We start from the raw sequence: 26,281 nt of genomic DNA on the forward strand, positions 1-26,281 counted from the left end.
GCGGTTGAGCAGGGTCTTAGTTCCTGTCCAAAGGGTTTTGTTAAGGTAAGGCAGTTTAAAAACACAGTTTTCAAAAGTGACACTCAAATGTTAAAACAACAGAGTACAGCTCCCGGCTTCCGCCTCAGGAGTAATGATCCTGAAACGCGCTCGTATTCAGCGCCTTTTCAAGCTGGGTGGGGGGGGGCGTGGCCAGAAAGGGGGCGTGGCCTTGGTGCACGCCGTCAATGGCGTCAGCCAGTGATCGTTGTCAGCGTTTAGGAGCCGCTGCGCGGTTGAGCAGGGTCCTAGTTCCTGTCCAAAGGGTTTTGTTAAGGTAAGGCAGTTTAAAAACACAGTTTTCAAAAGTGACACTCAAATGTTAAAACAACAGAGTACAGCTCCCGGCTTCCGCCTCAGGAGTAATGAATCTGAAATAAAAAACAAGTAATGAAAAAGTGCTCAACAGGAACAAACCAAATTATGAAAATACATTTCACTGCGGTATCAGGTATGCTGCCTAATCTTCAACTCGATCAGGTTGACACTCTGCTCATCATAACATAATATTTCATTGCAAAAGTTGTAACAAATATGTACATTTGAAAAAAGTGGCCAGATATCCAAATTGGAAGAAGAAGGAGACAGTCCAACAGAAATGCAGGTGCTGGGGACAGCAGCTGGAGCATCCACTGCAAGGGCTCTAGTTGAAGCCCTAGTAAAGTTGTTCGGGTGGACCTTCTTCACGTGCCGAATCATTGTGTGTATGCTGAATGACTATGTGCGCGCACGCATGCGCGCACGTTGCACGACCGTCGCATATGAATGACGTCTTACCCGATTTTCATAAATGCTTTTAAAAACAACGTGAAAAGGAGGCAGGATAGAGACTCCCTGACCCCCTAGGCCTTCTCAGGGGGTCCCTGAAGGACCCCGAAGGGCAAAAAAACTATTAAAAAAATAATAATAATCGCGAGGTGCGCGCACGTTGCACGCACCCTCGAGGCAGAAGTGAGTCAAAAACAAAAGTGGAGAACATGAAAAGGGGCAGGGTAGAGACTCCCTGACCCTCTAGGCCTTCTCAGGGGGTGCCTGAAGGACCCCGAAGGGCAAAAAAAAAATGTTTTAATAAAAAAAATTGCGAGGTGCGCGCATGTTGCGCGCACGTTTGAAACAAAACAAACAAAAAAAAAATTAACAAATTTGACTGTTTATATGTTGATTGAAGATGTCGACTATACTGTTCAACTTTATCCAAATCATAAAAAATAGGTGAGCCATTGCATATTTTAGGATACAATCAATGTATTACAATATACATAGGCAGTTTGTTGAAAAATAAATATATAAAAAATATATTTATTGAAACAGAAATTAGCCTTATAAAAAACTTTGAAATTCACTGGAAAAACCATAGGTTTCACACACATCATAATTAGGAATTAGCATTTAAAAAAACTTTGAAATTCACTGAAAAAACCATAGGTTTCACACACGTCATAGTTAGGAATTAGCATTTAAAAAACCTTGCAAATTCACTGAAAAAAACATTTTTTTCACCCATTTATAGTTAGAAATTAGCATTTAAAAAACCTTAGAAATTCACTGAAAAAAACATAGGTTTCATACATGTTATACTTAGGAATTAGCATTTAAAAAGCCTTAGAAATTCACTGAAAAAACCATAGGTTTCACATACGTTATAGTTAGGAATTAGCATTTAAAAAACCTTAGAAATTCACTGAAAAAAACATAGGTTTCACATACGTTATAGTTAGCTGGACATTTCTCTCTTTCAAAACCTTTGAATTTCCCCGTTATAGTTAGTTCAGCTAGCTATAACTCGCGCACCCGCAATGCACTGCTGATGACGTCACATATTACATCACTCATGACATGGTCAGTAACATCACTAATGACATCACTGATGACATCACTGATGACATCATCCTTAAAAATAGAGATACCAATACCAGTTACAACAACCTATTCAGTAATTCCACAATCTACATACACATCCACTCATTCACCCACATTTCTATATAGTAACTCATACATGTACTTACTCATCATATGTACTCATACACCTTACACACCGACACTCACACACATACTCACACATGCAAATAAACTATCAAACATGCAATTATTTGTACATACAGCTATACATACACCACTACACTTAGTTTTACAGAAACGTACATATACTTACTCTCTTAAACAATCACTTATAGAAACACATATTTATACAGGCACTCGTCCAATCTCTCCCTCTCACATATAATCACTTATATACATCAATACTCATATATACTAGATTAAACATATGTGTTACTCATAAATATACTATTGAGACAGTCAATCACTCACTAACACACCCATATACACACTCATCCACGCATACAGTCCTGCACACATGCTGTCTTCAAAACACATACAAACAGTGAGCCAGTCATTCATGCATCTATACGGTAAGGAATATCCCCCACCGAACCATAAAGACACTCATACTGATACTCAAAAAACAAACTAATAACCTATATAAACACTCATGTAGCTACTCACCAACCCATTCAGCCACTTATACACAAAGTGAGACACTGATACAGATATTTAAATATTTAAACATTACTCGCTAATACATGTATTCACTAAGATATACGTAATAAGTCAATTATACAATCAATTTTACTAAAAAAACATCCATTTAGACACTTATGTACCCATTTATTCTTCCAACAACATTTAGATAAATATATATAAAAAATATTTATTTTTCAGAAAGACACACATTCACTGGATGATGTCATCAGTGATGTCATTTGAGATGTCATTTGAGATGTCATCAGTGATGTCATGAGTGATGTCACTGACCATGTCATGAGTGATGTAATATGTGACGTCATCAGCAGTGCATTGCGGGCGCGCGAGTTATAGTTAACTGAACTAACTATAACAGGGGAATTTCAAAGGTTTTGTATGAGAGAAATGTCCAGCTAAATATAACGTATGTGAAACCTATGTTTTTTTCAGTGAATTTGTAAGGTTTTATAAATGCTAATTCCTAACTATAACGTATGTGAAACCTATGGTTTTTTCAGTGAATATATATATATATATATATATATATATATATATACATATATATATATATATATATATATATATGTATATATATATATATATATATATATATATATATATATATATATATATATATATATACATATATATATAAAACCTACTGGCGGTCGCCAGTAGGTTGTTATAGTTAGGACCTAGTTTCCATAGGAAGAGCATTTTTTGTTTTGCTTATAGCGTATTTTGATGAATCTTCCTGAAATTTGCCAAACTAATTCTTTGTTTGTATCAGCTCCTATGTTGAAAGTTTGGGGGTGATTCGTCAAGGGGGGCTGAGAAAAAAAGGGGGGTCCCAAAACGTGTTTTCTCCATGTTAATTTCCATGGGAAACTTTAGACAAGGCTACAGGTCGAACGGGTGAACGGAATTACCCCAAATTTGGCAGGGAGAAGGGTCTTGGCCTAGCAAGCACGTTTTTGTTTATTTGGTGTAAATCCATTCATTGGTTTTTGAGAAATATCGAAATTTACAGATATCGATATTTGGGAATTCTGCCATCTGATTGGCTGAGGCGTTACGAGCACGAGCTTGCTGCTTATTGGTTGCGAGCGCTGCAAGCGGTTGCAACTAGGAAGTGTTGGCTGCCATTTTGTGATTCCGTTGAAGCGAGTAAGGGGACAAAAGGGCAAAAAAAGTAGGAAAGGAGGGTAGGAGCACTGTAAGCTCTCTGCGGGAGTTTGAAGCGAAGTAGTCACTCCTACCGGTCTGAAAGTGCGGTGTTGCTCAGAGTGACATGGTGCTGAGATGATATGCTGCTACACTCGGGTATGAAACCAAGAGCCTAAACCGAGAGCTCATTGTTGTAAAGTGATGTGCTCTGGTCTTTGTAGCATACGTGTGCACGTTGTATTAGTACGCGTTTATACCATACAGTGAGTGGGAAGCGAACTACTGACCCCTATCGTGGGTTTATACTATACCGGAAGCGGGAAGAGAAGTACTCAAGCCTACCGGTGTGAAGACTTGGGGATCAAACTGATGTGATTGCTGTAAAGGGGTGGGCTCTGGGCGCTGTAGTTTACATGGGCAAGTAGTGTTAGTAGGCATTTATACTAAACAGGGAGTGGGAAGCGAATTACTGACCGCTACTGTGTGTTTATACTATACCGGAAGCGAAGTACTCACGCTTACCGGTGTGAAGACTCTGGGATCAAATCGAGCTGATTGCTGTAAAGTGATGGGCTCTGGGCACTCTAGGATACTAGCCGCTGTAGTATACCTGTGTAAGTAGTGTTAGTATGTGTTTATAGTATATAGGGAGTTTGTAGGGAACTACTATCGCCTACTGGTCTGAAGACTCGGGGATTAAACCGTGAGCCTAAATTGGGAGCTCATTGCTGTAAAGTGATGTGCTCTGGGTGCTGTAGTATACCTGTGGAAGTAGTGTTAGTTTGTGTTTATATAATACAGGGAGTGGAAGCGAATTACTCACCCCTACCGGTCTTAAGACTCCTGGATGAAACCATGAGCTCATTGCTGTATAGTCATGTGCTCTGTGTAGTATTCCAATGTAAGACATAGTAGAATGTTAGTATGTAATTCCACTAGAATGTAAGTATGTAATGTTAGAATGTGGGGCTGTCATGAGGGGAACCTTGGGGAGTTTGTACACGGTGCTGGAGAAGACGGTTGCCTTGCTGTCTGCTCCTGTTGGTGGGTGTTTAAGCTCTCTTGTTTTCCTGCAATAAATCTACTTATCGGATCCACTGCTGTCTGCTTCTTCACTTCATAAATTTGGTGACGAGCGGGAGAAGGTAAAAAGAAGGCAACACTCACCAATAGTTCAAAGTTGCTTGCGTTGTGCTGAAGTTTTCTTCGTGTAGCTGTTTCTACTCATCCCAGAGTCTTCGGCTCATTGAACTATGTCATTCGACCTCTGGTAGGATTTATATTTTTAGATTTTGTGCTTCCTCTTCACTGCACTCTGGTCACTGTACTACACCTGTGTAAGTAGTGCTAGTATACGTTTATGCTAACCAATGCATCATGGTCCTAGGGAACGCGACCTCCCAGGCGCAGCTCATACAATATCCCGGGGTGTGCATCCGCGGGATATTTATGTTTGCTATTAGAGAGCAGGTGCATGGCTTCCACCCTGTGATAGCAAATCCTTGTTTGACTAGTTGAAGCAAGAGGAGGAAAACCTCGTATTGCTTTAATATAGCGGATCCGGATGGTAAAAATGAGAAAAAAAGCGGGGTCTCACTCGTTATTTAAATTAGGCTCCTGGTGGGTAATGTCGGACTGGGGATCTTAATGTCACATGTAAATTAGGCGCAGAAGGGCACAGAGATGTTTCGTAGCCTAGGGGATCGCCACCTTCTCTGTAAGTGTTTACTAATTGTTCGGGGGGCTTCGAGGCCAACTGAAGTCCGGGGATCGCCAACCTCCGGGGCTTTACTCAAATATACAGGGTGGGACTCGGCAGTCCCTGAAATCGCGGTGGTCCTAGGCAGTACCTTATTGGCTCTGTAATCACACTGGCAGTACTCATGGTGTTATTAAGTGATACACGCATAGAACCCTTGCAGTTGTAGAATTACGCAGGCTTCATTTAGGCAATAGTCTATTCGTTTATATTTGGTAGGTGCACCGCAAAATTACAAATGTTTTCTCTCAAAACCTCCTATAAACAGACGATTTTCACAATAAACTTCAGACAAGTATTGTCAGAAAAAGAAGACCTATACACTCACTTATTTATTGGGAAAAAAAATCTTTATTTAAACAACACAAATAAAAGGAAACACAAGTTTATTAGAACAGACAACAGTATAACATTAAATACGTAGGTGGGACTCCTCCAGAAGCAGCGTACAAAACCTGAAAGACAAAAATGAAACATAAGTATGTGTGCCATGTGGAAGAGGAAAAGAAAGGTAGTCTGAATGAAAGGAAGATAGTGAGAATGGGAGGAAAAGGGAGTGGGTGGAAGTGAGAAGGGGAGGGAGAGTCAAAATAACAGAGGGAGGAGAAGCCTATTGCACCCAGCCCTCAGTGTTTACGTCCCGTCACCCGTTTGTCTAGGACGCTGGGGTCCGCGAGAAAGAGTGTGTTCGAGCAAGTCCTTAAAATGAAACATAGGAATGAGGCCAGAGATTACATTATAAGCTACGGGAACACCACTTGCCTGCACCTTTGTACCCAGGGTGCTACACCCCAGCACCTTCCCCCGCACTGTGCTCAATTGTAGGTCCTGCGCACCAAGGCTTCACTGCTCACCTGCCACCATCGGTGTGTCAAACGACGTGTTGGTGCAAGCTCCGAGTACCTTTGTAGGGTGGGAGAGCAGGTCTCCCGTCGGGGACGCTGTCTTGATACCACAACGGAAGGCATCAGAATGCCGAGGGCATCATGACGGGGTGAGCACCCGCTCCGCCCATTTTGGCTCAATCAATTCAGTGTCTGAAAAGGGAGAAATAATTTAATGGTGGAAACGTCTGGAGGTAAATGAAGGTTTATTTCAAGCTTAATAGAAAACACCAGTTGAGTGCATCCTTCGTTTTTGAAGTACGATTTACCAACTGTTACTGGTAATCGTGGTTCAAAGAGGAGTTGGATTGCACGAGAATACACAAGGTTAAACAATATTATGTTATGCTAACATTTACATACAAAGGAATAGAGCGCATGCTAGAAGCATAATGCGCGAGTGTAATGCAGTGGCGGAAGCCTGTGTGTATGTACACTTAGTTATGAGCTTACTACAGTGCCCTAAAAGCCAATGCTTTTAGGGCGTGTCTGTAGGGCAGCGCTGCCCGCTGGCTCAGGGCTACAGTACGGTCCAGCAGGTCCTTAAAATGAGACAGAGATGAGACTGAATCAGGTCAGAGATCACATCTTTACGTAAGGCAACATCGCTTGTTCGGACCTGCGCACCCAGGCTGAGCACCCTATCCCTCCAGCAGCACAGCGCTCTACACTTGTCTGTAGGGTAGCCCTGCCTGCTAGTTCAGGCCCACAGTACTGTCCAGCAGGTCGTTAAAATGAGACATTGATATGTGACTGAATTAGGTCAGATCACATCATTACGGATGGCCACATCGCTTGTTTGCACTTGCGCACCCTGGCTGATGTACCCCAGCCCCTTCCCCGCACTGTGCTAAATTGTAGGTCCTGCGCACCGAGGCTTCACTGCCCACCTGCCACCGTCAGTGTGTCTAACGACGTGCCGGTGCAAGCTCCGAGTCCAGGGTACTTTTGGATTGCACGAGAATACACAAGGTTAAATAATAATATGTTATGCTAACGTTTACAAACAAAGGAACAGAGCGTATGCTAGAAGCATAATGTGCGCATGGAATGCAGTGGCGGAAGCCTGTGTGCATGTACACTTAGTAATGAGCTCACTACAGTGCCCTAAAAGCCAATGCCACGTGTCTGTAGGGTAGCGCTGCATGCTGGCGCAGGCCTACAGAACGGTCCAGCAGGTCCCTAAAATGAGACCGAGATTAGACTGAATCAGGTGAGAGATCACATCATTACGTACAGCAACATTGCTTTTTCGTACCTGCACACCCAGGCTGATGCAGCCCACCCCTCCCGCAGCACCGAGCTCAACACATGTCTGTAGAGCAGTGCTGCCCGCTGGCTCAGGCCTACAGTATGGTCCATGGACCATGTCATGAGTGATATAATATGTGACATCATCACCAGTGCATTGTGGGCGCGCGAGTTATGGTTAGCTCAACTAACTATAACAGGCGAATTTCTCTGGTTTTACATGAGTCAAATGTTCAACTAACTATAACGTCCCTGAAACCTATGTTTTTTTAATGAATTTCTAAGGTTTTGTAAATGCTAATTCCTAACTATGACGTCTGTAAAACCTATGTTTTTTCAGTGAATATATATATATATATATATATATATAAATATATATATATATATATATATATATATATATATATATATATATATATATATATATATATTCCAAACTCTTTATGCCAGGCATCAGCCAAGCAGCGCCATGCTCCAGCCGCTTCACGACAGCGGTTCGTGTATTGGTGGCGAACCTCGAAATCAACTCCAATTACCGTCACCTTCAAGTAGCAGTAAATACACGAACTCCAACTTGCATATAGGCAGCCTTTTTAATTAGCAAAATTAATTGGCAAAAATTCACTCTACGCATTTTGGGAATGCTTTCCCTTGTTCACGAGTGATAGTAGAGGATTTCTGTTAGGTTTAAATTAACATGTGATATGTTCAAACAAAAAATAGTGAAAACAGACTTTCGCTGTTGTGCGAGTATACACAAACGTGAAGAAAATGCGGTTTGACAATCCATAAATTCATTACATCTCAAGGCAATTTATAGCATACACAATAAAGAGAATAGCATTTTTTGTTAGGCTGTTATAACCAATTACATCGTTTTTGTATATCCGTTTTGCAGCTTATAACCTCAGTTTGTCTCAAACATGCGTCTTTTTTAGACACTCAACTTTATTGACCACTCTCTACTCAATCGATTACGACAATTCAGCCCCAGTGGGCAAACAAAAATAATAAAAGAAATTATTTTCATCATGTATAAAACATTGAATCCGAGTATGTGAGACTGCTTCGTTGCGTTATTAAAAAGGCTACCTATATGCAAGTTGGAGTTTGTGTATTTACTGCTACTTGAAGGTGACAGTAATTGGAGTTGATTTTGAGGTTTGCCACCTATACACGAACCGCTGTCATGAAGCGGCTGGAGCATGGCGCTGCTTGGCTGATGCCTGGCGTAAAGAGTTTGGAATTTGAATTTGCTACAGCCCCCGGAGAAAAGAACGGAACGCACGGAGACAGCGAGGGCTTAGGCGGCTTTAGTCAAGTTGGGAAACGAGCGGGCAGTGAAGAAGCCTGGAATCCCGGAAGCGATCTGTGAGTGCATACGAGCAACTTCGGAGACGGAAGGTATTTCTAAATTGATGAAAGGGGAGCGATTGGAATACAGCATTAAGGTAGCGGCACATGATTGTGCAAATAGTATTCCCAAGCAAAATATGGCAATGTTAAGGAGGGACAAACGGGCACAAGTGGCTAATGATATGTTTGAACAATGCCAAGCAACGAATATTACTGCAATAAATACAAGCGAGGTATTACCAACAAATAAATCAGCGAAAAGAATTCTGTGGGATAAGCTATGGAGGGCTTGAAAAACAGAACAAGATAAATGGTGGGAAGCCACCACTTTGCAAAAATATATTGATGTGTCAAGAATCCCTAGAGAACTACGAATTTTTATCACTCCAACTTTCCACAACCCCGATCCAGAGCTGATAACGGATTGGGCTGCTAATAATCACCAGTGTTCCACCAACATGTTGCAAATGCTAGTAAAATTTGCTTCGAAAGATGTCGAAAGATTGAACAAAGAAATAGATGAATACACAGAAGAACTCAAAGGAATATGCAGTGACGAGGAGTTCAAAAAAGAAATGGAAAGAATGGAAACTAGTCTCAACAAGATTGTGGATGATATTAAGGCAAAGAAACAAAGGAAATTTCAAAGGGATCTAGTAGACTACCAAAGGGGACAAATAATAACTTTTGCAAAGAAATATGATAAACTTAGGGGAACAATGCAGACAACAACAGTCAGTAATGCAAAAAACACAGATGAAGAAGACAGACAACAAATAAATGAAGGACTGACTGATGAGAGTGCAACAAGTGGAAGTGAGGTTTCAAGCATTCAAGAATTTTCTGGAGTAAAAACCAGTGTTTTAACCGAGTTCGACATGGGCAATAATGGAAAGACAAGGCAACAACAAGCAAGGATTTCGAAATCTAGGAAGAGAAAACAGAGGAGGCAAAAGCAAGAATACCTCAACTATAGGAGAACTGGGAAGCCCCGTGGGAAGACGAACAAGGGGCCGACTGAAGTTGAAATAATTGATACAGACAGTCATCAATCTCTCTGAGAGAGTACTCACCAAATTTGAGGTAGAGCTTTTATCTATGGGTCTCAGTTTCTGTCCATCGAATGTTTTTAATTATACCCAGAGCCGGGTAGACCTGTTCTTCTTCACTAGAAAATTGCATATTAGAAAGTGGTTTGCAACAAAGGTATCCGATAAAAGTGTGTCAGTAGAGGATAACCCAAGTAAGATCAGAATCGCAGAGGCAGAGCTAGTACATTCTTTGAAAGTTTTAGCAGAAGAGGTTGAAGAAACTAGTTGTCCTTATGCTAGCTTTCCGGCAGAGAATGTACTATTAGGAATGAGTGCGATTAGTGGCTTCAAACCGAAGTCAATTTTCCACCCTCAAATTAAGAACAAGGTGATTGATGTATTCGAAAAAGGCATGAACAAGGAATTACAACACATTGTAAACAATAAGAAACATAGAGGATGGAACAACATAACATCTGCACAGAGAAAGGCACTGGAGAACATAAAAAATGATACCATGATTGTAATTAAGAAATCCGACAAGGGCGGAAATGTAGTGGTGTTGTCACGAAGTAAATATATCAATGAGGGTCTCAGACAACCGTCCGATATGACTAAATACTGTAGAAGTAATCGTATGGAATATGAACAGTCTGTGAAAACATTTAACGTACAATTGACTCAGTGGAAAGAGAAAGGCCTTATAGAAAAGAAAGAATTTCCGTTTCTGGAATGTAAATGCCCGAAAATTCCGGCTTTGTATCTTTCACCAAAGATTCACAAAGACCCAGACAATCCACCAGGAAGGCCAATAGTCTCCTTGCGGGGGAGTTGTCTTGAAAACGCATAGAGATATGTAGATTATTTTCTACAAAATCTAGTGCAGAAACCACCCTCGTATGTCAGAGATTCAGGAGATTTCCTTAAGTGTATAAGGATGATTAAATGGGATGAAATCTTTTCTCTCCTTTCCTTAGATGTAGTCGGTCTCTACACCTGCATTCCACACCAACTAGGCTTAGATGCAATCAAACATTTCTTGTCAGAGAGGTCTATCTCCCATTTGTACCACACACAGATGCTGATTGAAATAATGAGAATCTGCCTCACACAAAATTACTTCCTCTTCGATGGCAAAATCTTCTGGCAAATCCTCGGTACTTCCATGGTGACCTGCTTTGCTCCTTGCTTTGCGGGTCTCTTCATGGGGTTCTGGGAAGAGGAAGTAGTGTACAGACTATCTATGTAGAAGGAGAAGGTAGTAAAGTGGATAAGGTACATTGACGATATTTTTGTCGTGCGGGGTGGGACAGAAGCAGAAGCCATCAGTTTTGTGCAATCTCTCAATGACAACCAGTACAATATGCAATTTACAAGTCATTGGGCAAAAGATAACCTTGAATTTTTAGACCTCGAATTGAGAATAGAGAACAACAAATTAGAGAGCACTCTGTTCAGAAAAACCACATGCAGGAAACAGTCTCCTGCACGCACGCAGTTGCCACCCATGCTCGCTTATCCAGAGTATCCCAGTAGGCGAGCTGCCGAGAGCTAAACGCAACTGCAGCACTACTCAAAGCTTTGATGAGAAGTAGAAGATCATGACAGAGAGATTTGCAGCTAGAGGTTACTCACAGAAAATCATAAATAACGCAAAACTGTCAGTCTCCACAAGAACCAGGCAGTCATTTTTGGCAGACAAAGAAACCAAGGTAACTGATCAGCCAAATGATAAAACTAGTTTTATCACTACATACAGTAACCAAGCATTTATGATTAAAAAGAGCTTGGGTAAATTTCGGCCAATATTAAAAACAGATTCAGACATTGCCGAATATGTAGAGGCTTTCCCACAAGTAACCTTTAAAAGAGCAAAATCTCTTAAAGATCAGTTATGCAAAGCCGTAGAACCTGCGCGCTTCTAGATATATATATTTTTTCTCTTTTGATTTTCTCAGGAACTACTGGAGGGATTTACACCATTTAAGCAAAAGGATGATCTGCGAATCAGACTCTACCATTTTGCCAAATTTGGTGTAATTCCATTCAGCGGTTCGGGCTGTAGCCGTGTCTAAATGTCCTATGGAAATTAACTTGGGGAAAACACGTTTTGGGACCCCCTTTTTTCTCGGCCTCCGCTTGACGAATCTACCCGAGACTTTCAGGAAAGAAGCGGAGCGGAACAGGCCATCTTCTTTGAGAAATTTGCAAAGATTCAACAACCGGCGCCAAAGTTATTCCCAATAGAATGTTGCGGATTTTCTATGGAAACTAGGTCCTAACTATATATACCTACTGGCGACCGCCAGTAGGTAATATATATATATATATATACTTATGCATCTGTTCATATTTATTATGTATACTTGTTGTGATATGCATATATGCATATATGAATGATATCCATACATGTATATATGAATATCACTGTACGTGCCCATATATATTAAAATCAAATATGGATGTTGTTTCTTATTGATCTGAAGTATCCTTTAGCCTCAATTGTGCTTACTATGTTTCATGGCTTTAGGAGGCCAAGCAGCCATTTTATTTAGGGTATCACATTTGCTTACCTCTGCAAAGCGCAACCTTGTTTTCAGTGTCAGCAACTAGAAGCAGGATTTTAGGAGAAAAAGTAATTCAGTTTTGTATTGATGAATTATATCTTCTCCTAAATACATTCCACCTCTTCCTCCAGGAGAAGATCCTTCAACCTACTCATTGATTTGCTGAAAGTAAGTTTGTTTTCTTTCTCGTGATTAGGTTGTATAGATTTGCATTGAGAGAAAAATAAAATATGCACACTGTCCCAAATTTCATTTATGTTAGCATTATGCACCAATTTCCCCTTTCCTAGAGCTAGACAATTGCCTTTAGATCATCTGCTGTGCTGCTTGCTATTGTTAAATTAAATTCGTGTTAGACAGATGGCTTCCAGACGTGATATGTTTTTGATTTTTAACAGACCTCCGTGCAAATATTTTTATGGCATCTTACCGAGTAAGCTATCCAAAATTGTTTGGGACCAATTCTCGGGAACGTCCTAGGACTCTCAGATATTGTGTTGTGTTTATTTTTATCTGCCCTAACTACCTGTAAATAAACACCTATGATTTAAGCTACTGAGTTTATTGAATCTAATTACTGTGGCAATCTGTGTCTAATTTATAAAGGTATGTCACTGCCCTTGAGTGCACCTTGACTGCTCTGCCTACGATGTCTTAGAGTGTCAAGTGTACAAAGCCAGTGAATCGGTAATCACTAATTGATTTTTCTAGTAACAACTGATTGCCCACTACCTGGAGAAGAAGCATGTTAATGTGTTTCTACAGTGCTTATATATAATCATAACTAAGATCATGGTAAAAATTGTTTCCATCCAAATACAACTTTAGTTCACAAATAACAACTGAATTTCTAATCTCCATTTGGGCGTGTGAGTCAACTACTGCACAAAAAGTGCTCTGAATGTGTTGTAGGACGATGCTGTCATTTTTTAAGACAAAAAAGCAGCCTGCCATTGGATACGTTTGATCTGTTCTTGGCATTCAGTACCATGGACCATTCATTCGTACTGGACCAGTTGTCCATGATGATGGAAGCATCATTACATGGCCCATAACTTTCATTTATAATGGGACTCAAAGTGCTTCTAGGGATTTTTCCTTTTACATGAGTTTTCTCCATCTGGTGTAGTCTCTTATTGTTCCTTGTTGTATCCTACCCTGTTTAACATCTACCTTCGCCAGGACTTAAAATCCATAATGCAACTCAAGTGGGGATGCACTAATATACCAGTGTATATCAGATCTTCCTATAATAAGTCTCCTGGACAATCCGAAGAAAGAATAATGACTGATGGGTTCTATTTACTTCTAACTGGTGCTGATTCCGAGTTGCCTGGTACAGGGGGCATGGCAATATAGGATCCGTAATTACAGTTTCCAGAGAGTGTTTCCAACCCTCAATGAAGGAATTACACATTTTGAAGACATTAATTGTGAATAAGATGTCGGACCCAGAATTACTCGTATTTCCTCAAATTCAGACTCATTTCCTCAAATTCAGACTCAATTTCCTGAAAGCAGTTAGAATTTGTGAGCAGAAAGAAAGGATTTTTTTTATCAAAATTATGAAGAATGGTATCTCCTTAGCCTGAAATAATTATGTGTTGAATTAAGGTGAGTCTCTACTTTCATGCTCTTCCTATCCAGAAATTATTAGGGAAAGGCTGAAAGCGTTGACAAATGTTACAAACTTGGGTGTAATATTTGACACTGATATAACCCTTAGCCCCAAGTAGAAGAGGTTGGTAGCGGTTTCCACTAACTTGTAAAACTAAGGCCCATTCTGCCATTTTTGTCGCCTACACACAAGGTCTTAGTAATTGGTGCTGTAATAAATAACAAGCTGGATTACTATATCTGCCTTTATGCTTTACCGGCGTATCATCAGACATAATGCAGGAGTTAGACTCATTGCAGGACTCAGAAATAAAGAACAAATTTCACAAACAAGATCTCTCTCTTGGTTCAGAATTCCTTGCTAGATATCTCTTTTGGCAAGTAAATTGTCCTACAGCATTTACGAAGACCGCTCCATGTGTGGTGATCCATAGCTTAGCAGTTTTAAAAAAGCTACTAACAATTCTATTGTAGTAGAAGAATGATGGTCCAATTGAAAGTTGTTTGCTTAAGTATATTTATTAGGTAAGATGGTAATAAGAGAGCCCGACCAGGAGCAGCCTTCCTGCTGCTCAACCCATCCTCGAACAGACATCCTCACTCATCCAACATTCCACTGCCGCCTCTCACACCAACATTCCATCAACCCAATCACACTGGCTGAGCAGCAGGCATAACACCCACAAATCTTTCATTATTCCAATCGACTCCCTGGGCTTCATTAAGCGATACCACAGCACAGCACAATACAACACAACACAGCACAACATAACAGAATTTCCTCTCATTCTAGTAGCGCCTTGCAATCGCAAAGAGTTTGGAAAGCGCAGCAGTTACCAATTCAAAACAGTACAATACATGAAACAGATTCATCACTGCGGGAAGAAACTGTTTATAGGGGTATCCGATTTGAAAACTGCAGCTGCGCCTCTCTTGGCCTCACAGTTTCCTTTCTATTGATCACGGACAGTTGAGACGGTTCTCTATCGGGCTCTGTTTTGTGCTCCGGTGTAGGTGCGCTGTTTTTCCAGACTGCAGGGACAGCAGGCACTTCGAGGTGCGTGTACGCACACTGCTCAATTCTCATTAGGGGACAAGTTGGGGCATGATGTCATGCCAGGTGAGCGTTGTAGGGGAAGGGAAATCCTGTAAAGAGTCAGTCCCTCTATGGTTTTTCCCTTTTCTTTTGTATCTTGGCTCGAAGACTTAAATGAGTGTAATGGCCTGCCTTTCAGAGCATGGGTTCCTTAAATAGATACATTTTCCCCGTCCTGTGAAGACACTTCACGATACGCCTTTGAAGTGACTAATTGTTGTGGTAAAAATACAGGCCTGGCCCGGAGTTCCCAGAGGATCAGGATGTCATAGCCTTTGACTGGTCTGGGAAGGTAAATCAGAAACGGGCATATTGCAATCCCTCCTAAAAGGAGGCATCGTGGGCACAGATGTTTTGTTTCCAATGAGTAATGTGTTTACGATTCAACTTTGCCATCAGCAAAGTGTGGGCGCATAAATAATAATGCAGTGGTCATCGAGTGGTACTCTGTGGGCTCCAGACTGCAGGCTACGATTCGGATCTATGGGTAGGGACTGTCATTTAGGCCCCCCCTTTCTCATCAATATGGGAATAACGTTCTGCTGTGGATTGTTAGTTTATTGGCTTTTAGAAACAGCAGCGAGTTATGCTTTACGGAATGCAACGAATCTTAGGTGGCAAGGACTTCCGGGGTTTGGCCACGTGGACCAAGAACGTGAATCCTCCAGTGGATGTCTTATTGGAACCTGAATTAAGAATCCGAGGGGCTACCTCTGAAGCGAAGAGCCCTGTTTGTCCGCATTGCTTAAATTTTCTTTGTAGTGGCACTCCTTTTCCTTGAGAGGCTCGGTAGATGGGGCAGAATGCCTTAAACATTGATCTAGCCAGATCAGGTAGCCATTGAGGTGCTTTTTGGGAGTGACGTCATTTGTTCTTGGGTGAAAGTATGTGAGCATAGTGTGAGAAGGTGGCCTGACATATGCTGTCCACTATTGTAGAGGGCACATTACACCAGTCCAAACGACCCTTATTGATGGTAGGTTAAAGAATACCTTATTGGGAAGCTTTATCCCACAAGTTCATCTCAGTTTAGAATTATTAGCAATGGCATCAATCGAACTGATAGTTACATCGACGGTGGGAACTTCTCCACGCTAATGACCTCTTTCTTGGGGTGCTGATATTCCGACACACCCTGGCCCCTGGGGAGAAACGATCCTGAGTCTTGGTTTTCTGGTATATTTATGCAGCAGTATCTGTCTGAACTGGGTTTTTGTTTAGACTTAAAACCCGGTGTGCACTCAGGTGTGGTCAGGGTTATATCTCTCGGAGGAGGGTGAAACACATGTCAGGGGATGCTTGTGGTCATGTCAGGTTGGCTGGGGTGGTATTTACCAGAGGCAAAAGTGGGGACCGTGAAAAGGCTCTGGTGCCATTTTACAGCCGGGCATGGTTAGGGCTGTGCTAATCCTTTGCGTAAGAACTTTGATGCTGCACTGACAAACAGACCGTCCCTTGCAAACTTTTATCCTATGCATGAAGACGTGGGTAGAAAACCAGGAATAGGAGGTGTTGTCCTGGTTGGCAGCAGAATCTTAATAACAATGAATGTGCTGTGGCACTGCGCTTCACACTGTGTATCATCCTTAAGGAGTCATCAAGGCACTATTGTATTCACTGTGGACCCCATGCACTGTGTTGCTATTCTTCGATGAAGGTCATTCTACAGGGCACCCTCTCCGTAACACTAATGCAAACACGCCACATGGGACACAAACTGAGGCTATGCTAAACACTTACAGTTGGAAGTTTTAAGGAAAATGCAGCTGACGCTAATCTTATCTAAAACTTAGCATGTGAGGGCAATGTAAGACAAGCACGTATACTGCAGTATCGCTGGGAAGCCAGAAAACACTAACCGTTTGTGTTTGTCTTTTCCATTTATGTATGGCCGGGTCCATGGTGGATATCTGTGAAGCGCTCCACACCGCAACAACTGCAACAGGTGGACAGCCAAAGGGATGCGTAGGTCAGGGAGATGATGGCAAGCAACAACATCGAATCTAATGGGCGATCGATCAAGGAAACCGGAGGTGACAACACTGGGTTGACTGTTTTGGTGTGTTACCATAGATTTGGCTGGCCGCAGTAATGTAGCGGGATGTTGCTTCACATAAAATGGCAGTTGTTGCCTTATCAGGAAATTGTACGGCTACAGTAACGGCGCCTGTGCTCGCAGGGCCACCAGGGTCATTATGGTCTATTCATAGGTTACCAATTGGTAGGGCCAACGATAGGGATGGGGCAGTGCACAAGGGTGTGCATTGCTAGCCTGGGCAAACCCAGGAGTAATAGGCCTAAGCAACACCTCAGCACCCCTGGTCGGGAAGGGGGGACTTCCATAGTAAAGAAGTAGACATACACTTAACATTTCCCACAGCAGAGTGGGCAGGGGTGGGTGGTTAGCACACTTCACGATACGCCAGGGGAAGCCTTGTTGTGGGGGCCTGTGGTTACCCGGGTAGCATTTTTCAGTTGCTCTGACAATGGGTTTCAGCGTCAAGAGCACCGCGTCTTATCGAGCGCAGCAACGTAGGCACGTAGGTCGGGTGTATATGTCTAGTGCCAGGAAACCCCCGGTCACAGCAATTACAGGGACCACAAAGATGGGGTCTGTCTGTCCAGAGTGGCGAAGGAGAGGTACTTGATAGGCACGCCCCACCACCCTCAGTCATTATCTGACATGCGGGTAGCAACGATTGGGTTTAATTGGGCAAGGGGGTCTTGGTGGAAAGGATAATCGCAGTAGCAAGCAGGTTAGCAAAATATAAAACCCAGACTGCACCATAGGGGGTCTCAGTTGTTTCCCAGGCTGCAGGAAAAGGGGGGGGGACTCTGTTAGTGCGCAGAATCACTCGGTGAAGAATCACTCGGTAAAGAGGATCAACACTTGGATTAGGAAATTATTTCAAACACCTCATTGCAGTATAATCCACAGGGGTGCATCAGAGAGGGACAATTTAGATTAGCAGGGGGGGTTCACCTGAAGGGGACCAGCAGTGAGCGGCTGACAAAAAATGGTTGGCAATGGTTGGAGGGGTTGTCTCTACTTGCAGGTTAGGGGTACATTTGACGGAGTCAGGGAATGCCCTATTGATAGGGAACAAACTAGCAGGGGTTGAGGGTTCTGATTAGGAAGATATGACCTTTCAGTGTAGGCGGTTGGGGGGGGGGGCAGATAATCGGCCAACTATGCTGGCCTGTGGCGGTAAGGTCATAATCGGTGAGCAGCAATTTAAGGTCCCTAGGTGGGGGCAGCCCCATTCACGAAAGGGGTCGCCCAGGGGGAGGGGCCACTGGTCTCTCCCAGAACTTCAGGAGCAGGATATCCACTTGCTTGGGTGCGGGGGAGGGGAGTCAACGCTTCCCTCAGGCTGGTAGCCACCCCACACATACACTATGCACTATGACGCTAAGGGTGCGAGTGTAAGGCCCTCCTGTTATGGTTAAATGGAGTTCACGGAGCGCACGAGGGTAAACAGGCCCTTGTCGCACATGCGCATCTCGGACGTGAGAGCGTAGCTGGGTAAAAGGATCTGACACCGGTTAGCGACCTTGCCGTAGGACCAGAAATTATTAAAATGCAAATTGATATCAGGATGTTAGATTCAGTTAGGAACCACGCTTTATTAGACATTTGTTAAGGTTAGCCCACCATACCTGTCTAAACTGGATGTAAATCTAATGTCTGAATTTTGCATTTAATAATTATATAAATGTTATTTTATTAAATTTTTTATTTTGTTTCATATTTTAATAAATACGGCCGGGGGGTCTCGAGCTCGAGATCCCCTGCCTTCCAAAGAATTCTGTTGTTGGTCTGATGAATCTGTAACTATAGTATGCACGTTAAGTGGGGGGGAAGTGGCCGGCAGTCACAGACCATGAGGAAAGGGGGGCAGCTCGGCCCCCACGCACACATGGCTGGGCCCGGCCCCCCCCCTCCACCAGTCCTGGTTGTGCCATGAGTCCCGCCAGTTGACCCGGAAGCAGTTTTGCGCTTCCGGGTCGAGGGGGCGGGATCGCGGCGTAAAGGGGGTTTAAGAGCCTGGGGAGCGCAGGAAGCGGCCTCTTTGTGCCCGCGCTCCCCAGGCTCGCTCCTCGCCCCGCGGGGGGTCTTTAATTTTCCCCACCCTCCATCCCCTTGTAGCAGAATTCTGGTGAGGACACTGGTAGGTGCACAGAGTAACGCTATGCAATATTGTAAGAATAAATGTTTTCTTCCTGAGGCCTTTTTTCCCCGTTTACAGGCAATGTTAATATTTATATGTTTTCTGGGTGTGTTTTGCTGTTGCATTAACTCTTTTTCCTTAGGCCTTTTTTCCCTCGTAGATTAGTAATGTCGTATTTATTATGTGGGTCTGGCGGTAAGGTCCTAATCGGTGAGCAGCAATTTAAGGTCCTTAGGTGGGGGCGGCCCCATTCACGAAAGGGGTCGCCCAGGTGGAGGGGCCACTGGTCTCTCCCAAGACTTCAGGGGCAGGATATCCGCTTGCTTAGGTGTGGGGGAGGGGATTCACGCTTTCCTCCGGCTGGTAGCCACCCCACACATACACTATGCACTATGACGCTAAGGGCGCGAGTGTAAGGGCCCTCCTGTTATGGTTAAATGGAGTTCATGGAGCGCACGAGGGTAAACTGGCCCTTGTCGCGCATGCGCATCTCGGACGTGAGAGCGTAGCTGGGTAAAAGGATCTGACACCAGTTAGCGACCTTGCCGTAGGACCAGAAATTATTAAAATGCAAATTGATATCAGGATGTTAGATTCGGTTAGGAACCACGCTGTATTAGACATTTGTTAAGGTTAGCCCACCATACCTGTCTAAACTGGATGTAAATCTAATGTCTGAGTTTTGCATTTAATAATTATGTAAATGTTATTTTATTACATTTTTAATTCTGTTTCATATTTTAATAAATACGGCCGGGGGATCTCGAGCTCGAGACCCCCTCCCTTACGAAGAATTCTGTTGTTGGTCTGATAAATGTGTAACTATAGTATGCACGTTAAGGGGGGTGGTGGCCGGCAGTCACAGACCATGTGGAAAGCGCAGCAGTTACCAATTCAAAACAGTACAATACATGAAACAGATTCATCATCATTGCGGGAAGCAACTGTTTATAGGGGTATCCGATTTGAAAACTGCAGCTGCGCCTCTCTTGGCCTCACAGTTTCCTTTCTATTGATCTAAAGCCAACTTTTAAATATCTTACCCATCGAGTTGAGCCAGTCTGCTGACCAAGGACAGCTATTGTGCCGTGCAAGTTGATCTATTTCATAAAGAAGGTACTGACAGTCAGCAGTTCCTGCTGGGCCGCACATCATCTGCAGTAATAACTGGCTGTGCGGGATACAGCTGTTCTTAGCTGCAGCTGCTCTCTTATTTACAGGCAACTGCTAAGCCTGTTATCTGGTTTCAGTAGCTCCTAGTGCACATTTATGCATCTATATTGGGAAACAATTTCCCTTTCTTAGAATCGCGCGATTTTTCCCCTGAAATTCAGATTCTGACATTCTGACAATGCATGCATTGAAAACACGCTGACATGTTTTCCGAGCTGTGAAATAGAAGTGTGAACATTGCTTTAGGCAGATTTTATGAAATGTAAAACCCGTTAAATTTCTTTAATCTCAGCCCCACAAAATATAGGCTTCTTGCAGGCCTAAAACTAAAGGATTTTGATAGGGGCCTCACAAGCCCTTCTAGTAATTTTTTTAGTGAAAGATTAGAGCTGGGTCAATTGTGATATCAAAAGTACAAATCCCTGGGTCACTTCAGAGCTTCGGCTGTGTAGGAAAGAACGTTCTCGCATGGTGCAGAAATATGTGACCTTCTGCCCTCTCACTTAACTTTTCCTGCTGACCCTGTTGGTTTTTTTCCCCAGTAGACTAGGTCAATCAGAATACTTTAGTCCGAGACAAAGCCTATAAAAACAGGCACATAAAATGGTATATTACATACTGAACATGAAAAATATAAAAGTTTCAAGAATATAGCCATAACATTTAGTAGTGTTCCAAAATCTACATTCAATGGTCAAAATATTATCTTATGATTATAAAAAACCGTGCACCATGAGAGGATGTAGCCTTGTGGCCTTTCTTCTTTAAAATAGGTACAGTCTTCGCTCATAGCCATAAATTGGTGATTTAAAATTGCATTGCTAATAAAACCAATGTAGCTGGTCCATAGCATAGCATCTGATTTATAAACATTGGGTGGGATCCTGTCAGTCCTGGGACTTTCCCACATTTTTGCTGATGTATGGCTGATATCACCTCTTTTTTTTAATACACTTTTTATTCATTTTCAGTGTTTCAACAAAATGGGTCAGTCATTTACATAATAAATCATCATAGCTCCACACTTCATTAGTACATAGGACATCAAGGAGCACGAAAACACAATTTTGCCAGTTAGCAGCGGTTAGAATCAAGCCCCGTCCAGCCACCCACGGTATCTCACCCTTCATCCGTTTCTGAGTCATCATCCTCTCTATCTGACGGTGGATCACAGATATCCCCCCTATATTTTTTCCATGGCCCCCAGATTTTAGTCCATTTTTTGGGGCATCCTCTATTACTAAACACCACCCTTTCGGTTATCATGGCCTCGTCCATATCTCTGCCCCATGCTGTAAGGGACGTCACCTCCACCCCCCCCCCCCTTTTCTTTTTCTATATTCCTCTTAGCTATCATAATTCCTAATGTAACCCAACTCTGCCCATATCGTGTGAGATCATTTGGCTCCCATATATTTATCAGGCATCTTTGTTGTTCTGGTATGAGCGATACCCCCTCTGATTGTGACATAGTGCGCATCACTTGCGACCAGTACGCTGCTATTCTGGGACATTTCCATATGGTATGAAAAAAGGTTCCCTCTTCTCCGCAACCACCACGGTGACAGAAGGGGTGTTCTACTCTTCCCATCTTGTGCATAACAAGTCTAGTGTAGTATGATCGGTGCAGGATTTGGAGTTGCACAAGCCTGACGCGCAAGGGTATTCCCACCTCCCTTGGGGACACCAACGCTTCTTGCCATTCCGAGTCGTCCATTTAGCTCTTAGGGGTCCTGTTGGGTCGGGCAGGTTGTTCACTAATTTGCGGTAAGTAAAAGAAGTGGCTTTCTTCTGCATGTGATCAGTTAGTAACCTATCCTCCATAGGGGACGCCTCCGGGACTTCGGAGCCCGGTGGCAGCGCCGACATCAGGGCATGTCTAATATGCGTGTATCTAAATATTTCAGTTGGCGCCAATTCGTAGAGGTGTTGAAGACGCTCAAATGACACTATTTCACCTGCCTGCCACAAATCACCCACTGTTGATATTCCTATATCATCCCATTGATCCAAGCCTTTGCTGTTTCTAAGTCTGCCTAGTTTTTTGGTGTCCCATAGTGGAGTAAGCTTGGTCACCACCCCCCGCCATCCTAATTTAGCCTGAGCGATATGCCATAACACTAGAGTATGGCGCAGTGGGCCAAACATTATTAACCCCCTTTTCTTGTCATATAGGGGAGAAAGCATACCTCTTGTGCCAAGCTGCGTTCTATCTGCCTTAAATGCTGGATCCGATTGTGGGACATGAAACCATTGGTTAATAACAGTAATAGAGTTGCACATCAGGGATTGCTATTCCCCCATCATACCATCCTCGCACCAATTTGGCTTGTGCGATACGTGCTGGCCTATTGCCCCTTAGGAGGCTAGAAATCTGCACTGCGATAGCCTTGAAATAAGTTGGCAGTACTGGATAAGGCGTATTCTCTAAGACATATAAGAAGCAAGGTAAGGCCATCATTTTAAAAAGCGCTGCCTTTCCTAATAACTTTAGTGGCAGAGTTTCGCCTAAGACGCTCCAGTGGTGGCTGTAGGTTTTAAAAAAAGAAATCTTCAGAATTGGCGGCTATGTAAATACTTAAATATTTAAACGTGCTTCCTGCTATCTTAAGCGGGCACCTATCAGGCAGATGAGGCGGAGGGCCATGCAGCACGTAGAGTATCGACTTGGACCACTTAATGGTATACCCAGAAGCCGTACCGTAAACCGTACATACATTCAGGAGGGTCAGTATGGGTCGCCTTGGTGTGGTCAGATGTAATAGGACATCATCAGCATAGAGGGACACTTGGTATTCCCAACTTTCTGTCCATTTGAGACCTCGTATCGTCGGTTCCCATCGTATCCATGCCACCAAAGGTTCCAGTACGAGTGCGAAAAGTAGCGGCGATAGTGGGCAACCCTAGCGCGGGCCCCTCTCTAGGGAGAAATCATCTGATATATGACCATTGGAAGTGACATGTGCCATAGGCTTGGTGTACAGGAGTCGAACCCACGGCCAAAACTTGTGGCCAAACCCTAGGTGCCTCAAGACTGCGAAGAGAAAGGGCCATTTGACCATATCAAACGCCATGTGCGCGTCTAAGGAGAGCACCACCGCCGGCTCCTCTAGATAGACTGCGCACGCTAGTATCCCATGTGGTCTCCTCAAATTAAGGGCAGTCTTCCTGCCTGGCATGAATCCCGATTGGTCTGGGTGTATGAGTGTTGACATGTGCGGTGTGAGCTGACAGTTTTGCAAAGATTTTGGCTTCCGTATTGATCAGGGAGATGGGTCAGTATGAGGTACACCTATCGGCCGGCTTTCCAGGTTTCGAAATAGCCACTATTGTGGCCGTGCGTTGGTCGGGCGGGAGTTCACCCACCTTTAGACTATCTATGAGCAAATTTAACAGGTGAGGTGCTGTGGTACCCGTCGTTCTTTTATAAAACTCAATCGGAATGCCGTTTGGACCTACAGCTTTACCCGACTGCAGCGCACCGATGGCTGGTTGCAACTCGTCAATCGTTAGGTCACCCTCCAGTTCTGCTGCCGCTTCCGAAGTTAGTTTGAGCATGTTGAGGTCCTATATGTAAGTCAGCGCCTCCTCTATGGAAATCTCCGAATCCAAGGAGTAAATGGCTTGAAAATGTCGTGCCAGTGTGTCTACTATTGTGTGTGGGACGGTTGTGACCTCTCACCCCTCTGTGCAGAGCTGCGCAATGCACCTCTCACTTTTTTCTCTCCTGTCTAGCCACACTAGCAGTTTTCCGGCTTTGTCGCCCACGTCATATATTTTGTGTCTCGTGGTCTGTATCTGTTGTCTAGTCAATGTTGCAAGGTGTTCTTTGTGTCGACGTTGCTTAAGTCTGAGGTTATTGGCTGTTTCAGGGGTGGGCTCCCCAGCGTGTTGGGCTTCCGCAGTGTGCAAGTCGGACTCTAGGTTCAGTAGTTCTAGCTGCCCCTCCCTTTTATATACCGTAATGGAGGCAATGGCCTGCCCTCTGACAACTGTCTTAAACGCTTCCCAGGGGATTGTTGGTGAGGCAACCGATCCCATGTTGTCTTGAAAGTATTGGTCTGTTCCCTTTTTGAGCGCCCTCCTAATTTTCGGTACTTGTAAGTAACCACGGCGTATCGGGTAGATGCGGAGCTTCTTCAGGTGGTAGTAAGTGTACTTAAGCAATATTGGGGAGTAGTCTGAGATGCCCCGGGGTCTGATTTCTATAGTCTCCACGTTTTTAAGGCCACCCATGGAACCCAAGAAATAATCTATTCTAGTTAGGCTATTATGGACTCCTGAATGATACGTAAATTGGCGTTCTGTTGGGTGGTGTCTTCTCCACATATCTATAAGGCTCATAGCATCCAAGACACTCCCCAGGCGTGACCCACCTGATGTACCATACATGACGGGGAATCTATCTAAGGTGTCATTCATAGTTGCATTAAAATCCCCTCCAATAAGAAGCTCCCCTTGTCATCGGATCAAACACCATGTATAATCAATGGAACTTGTTTCTTTAGCAGTATGCCCACCCCCCTAGATCCTGACGTGAATTCTGAGTGGACCATCATCTTGTATCCCCATCTGTCCATCGCCTTACTGGACGTGCCAGTAAGATGCGTCTCTTGCAGCAGCACCACTGCCGGGCCACCTCTTTTGATGCATTGGAGAACTATGCCTCGCTTTATCTTATCACCAAGACCCCGTACATTCCATGTGAGTAGGAAGAGAGTAGGCACCATGGTACAAGGGACTACAGTTGCCTCATCCTGTGCCGTGCCTTTCAGTTTAATTCCCGACATGTCCAGTAAGTCCATTGATATTTTTCAGGATAGAGTGAAAGAGTTTTTTAGTACGTGCTACGACTGCATAGCTGATTGTGATTTGAACCATGTAGTAACAATTTTTTGTATAAACTTGAAACAATCACTTTCACCCCAACCCCCTCCCTGCCATGCGGACTAAAAACTGCCCGCCACCCCAACTCAGCAGAGTGCTTAAAACTCAGTCCCTTAACCATTACTTGCATGTATGGGAGTGGGAAGTCCAAGGAAGATCGTATCTTCCCCGCGCCCCAGAGTCCTCATCCATCGATGGTTCCATCATTGTCTTATTACAGAGGAGGGCCTAAGTCCACATCAACCCGCACCTACTTCCGCTTCCGTCTGCGACTGTTCAGTTTCCTCTCGGTCCTGCTCAAGGTCCTCAGGATCTCCTTTTCTCCCAAGACGTTGTCGTCCCTTATACATTCTGCCTGGTTTCCCTGCTGTGCGCCATCCCTCCAGCCAGTCGTGTGCCTCCTCCTCCATTTTATAGAACCAGGTTTTGCCGCTAGCCACTACACGTAGCTTTGCCTGGAAGAGCATGGAGTACGACAGTTCACGGGCCCTCAGTGCTTTTTTGACCTCTAAGAAACTCCTGTGCCGTGCTGTGACCGCTGCCGTATAATCCGGGAAAAAGGATATTACAGAGTTCTGAATTCGGATGGGTGGCGCCACCCGGCTGTCTGCAGAATCTATGTCCCTAAAGTAAAAAATACGGGCCAACACCGGTCTTGGGGTGGCTCCGGGTTTCGGTCTGCCTCCCGGCACTCTATGTGCCCGCTCCACTGAAAAGAAGGTCGAGAGCCCCTTAGGTGGCAGGCGTGATTTTATGAGG

Source organism: Lissotriton vulgaris, chromosome 8, assembly GCF_964263255.1.
Source record: "Lissotriton vulgaris chromosome 8, aLisVul1.2, whole genome shotgun sequence".
Lineage (NCBI taxonomy): Eukaryota > Metazoa > Chordata > Amphibia > Caudata > Salamandridae > Lissotriton > Lissotriton vulgaris.